At 32.5% G+C, this 2500-nt stretch overlaps 1 protein-coding gene across 1 annotated transcript in view; it reads left to right on the top strand.

Moving 5' to 3' along the window:
- The window catches only part of LOC137629711 (zinc finger CCHC-type and RNA-binding motif-containing protein 1-like), a 543938-nt gene that overhangs the window by 290382 nt on the left and 251056 nt on the right, over window positions 1-2500 (top strand). The gene's annotated exons all lie outside the window — the stretch shown is intronic.

Raw genomic sequence — 2500 nt, 5'->3', positions numbered from 1 at the left:
TTTCTCGAATGATGTACGGCGTGGTTTCTTAAGAAAAAATAAACCAATATATGTAAGACTTCAGAACACGCACAAAGAAGTACTATCGTAAAGACAGCGAAAATACAATAAAGAATGAAAGTACTCATGTTGAAATGGTGACATCGGGTTAATTAAATTTAGTTTGTTTCAAAATAGAAAATACCTTATGCAAAAGCAATTTTTTTAAGGCAAACTGTGGAGGAGATTATTTTCATTTATGCAAGCATATTACGCTTAATGTTGTATGAAGCACAAGCGGTTGTTCTAAGAATAATTAAATGAATAAATAATATAGAGATTCTAGATTATTCACTTATGTGAAGCTTCTTTTCTTAATGCATTAGAAAAAACATCCACTTTTCCAAATATTAAGATAAATAATTGATATGGAACTGATCCTAAGAATTGTCAAGATACTTTGACAGATATCGGCATGAGTTAGTAGAACATTGTTCCCAAAAATATAGTGATATCTACAGGGGCGCTCAGAAGAGCACAGATCTCCTCTGCTGCAGCTTATTTCTCAACCTTTTGCTCGACCTTCAACTTAACCTTTGACCTTAGCATGTACTGTACTAATTGGCGTGGATTTTCATACACTCAAATATGAACCAAGTTTGAAGTCTCTGTGACGATGATTTCCAAACTTATGGCTGATTAAGTGAACTGGACATTTTGCTTGACCGTGATCTTGACCTTCCAAAATTTATTCCTTTCCTGTTTTTTTACATAAGGATTAATAATCCCTGCAAATCTCATAACTCTACGATTAGAATTGTGTCCAGGAAGCTGTTCATAATTAAACACTCAAACACACAAGCAGGGGGTAAAAAATAACCTCCTTCCAACCTCGTTGGCGGAGGTAATGACGTATGTGGTTTTAACGTCAGTTGGTTGAGCCAATAAATTAATTATTTCTCACAATAATGTGGTGGTTATTGCAACACTTCCCTCGCTCGCTGGTAAGGCGATTTTGATTTCGGAATTAGAGATGGATTAGGTTGAACATTCTACCATCAAATTTCATTGTTCTCGGGTTGACCTAGACAGAAAAGTTGGAAGGAGGTTATGTTTTACCACTTGTTTGTGTGTGTGTTTCATTGTGAATAGCTTCCTGGCCATAATTTCAATCGTAGAGTAATGAAACACGCAAGCATTAACTGTTTGTAAAAAGCTGGATATAATTAAGTTTTGGAAGGTCAAGGTCCAAGGTCACGGTCATGATCAAGCAAAATGTCCAATTCACGTAATTAGCTATAAGTTTGGACATCGTTGTCACAGACTTCAAACTTGGTTCATATTTGATTGTATAAAAATCAACCCCAATTAATACACGTTAAGGTCAAAGGTCAAGGTCGAGGTCAAGGAAACGGTCGAGAAATAAGCTGCCGCGGCGGAGGTCCGTGCTCTACTTAGTGCCCCTCTAGTTAAAGTTTTTTTCGCGAAGAAATTTATTGGAAACGAAATACCTATTAAGGAAGCACCAGTTAGGTATTACCGAAAAGTGGAGTGAATGCAACTAACTTTATTTGGACGGAGCATGACTATATATACAAGCCGTTCCAGTTAAGAACAGCACAAAAATTCAGACACGATGATCCAAGAATATAAGGGCATGAACAGGTTATCAGTACGAGCGGAGAGCGATAACGACAATATACACACAAGCACACACACACACACATATATATATATATATATATATATATATATATATATATATATATATATATACACACATATATATATATATATATATATATATATATATATATATACATACATATATATATATATAAATATATATATATATATATATATATATATATATATATATATAATACAGTATATATATATATATATATATATTTATATATATATATATATATATATATATATATATATATATATATATACAGTATATATATATATATATATATATATATATATATATATATATATATATGTGTGTGTGTGTGTGTGTATATGTATATGATTATATATATATATATATATATATATATATATATATATATATATATATAAACACAAATACCGTTACAGTGTACGCAAGGCATTAAAGGACCTTGAGTGTACGAGTGTGTGTGATACACGTGCGGTACATTACTTTCATTTACGAAGCTGTATTTCATTGTTACTTTCTCGTTTAACTTGGTCTTAGTGTTGTATATCAGGCAGTTATGTCTTGTTAGGCTTTAGATTTTAGAGATTTACCTCATCACATACTAATAAAAGTGCTTTTACTTTGCTCGGCTTCTGATAGAGAGAGAAACGTTTCCTGCTTAATTCTTATAATATAACCCTCTGAAATTATCCTAATGAGAGAAATATTCTAATTTCATTTTACTAATGATCCACAGGTATGGATAACCTTAGCGACAACAGTCTTTGCAAGCTCCCCTTTGTATCATTCACCCGCAGCATACCACATACCATCGTACACCCTCCAGCCTCTCTA

This window comes from Palaemon carinicauda, chromosome 37 (assembly GCF_036898095.1).
Source record: "Palaemon carinicauda isolate YSFRI2023 chromosome 37, ASM3689809v2, whole genome shotgun sequence".
In the NCBI taxonomy this organism is placed as follows: Eukaryota; Metazoa; Arthropoda; class Malacostraca; order Decapoda; family Palaemonidae; genus Palaemon; species Palaemon carinicauda.
The sequence above is the reverse complement of the archived record's forward strand: the minus strand, read 5'-3'. Positions and strand labels throughout refer to the sequence as shown.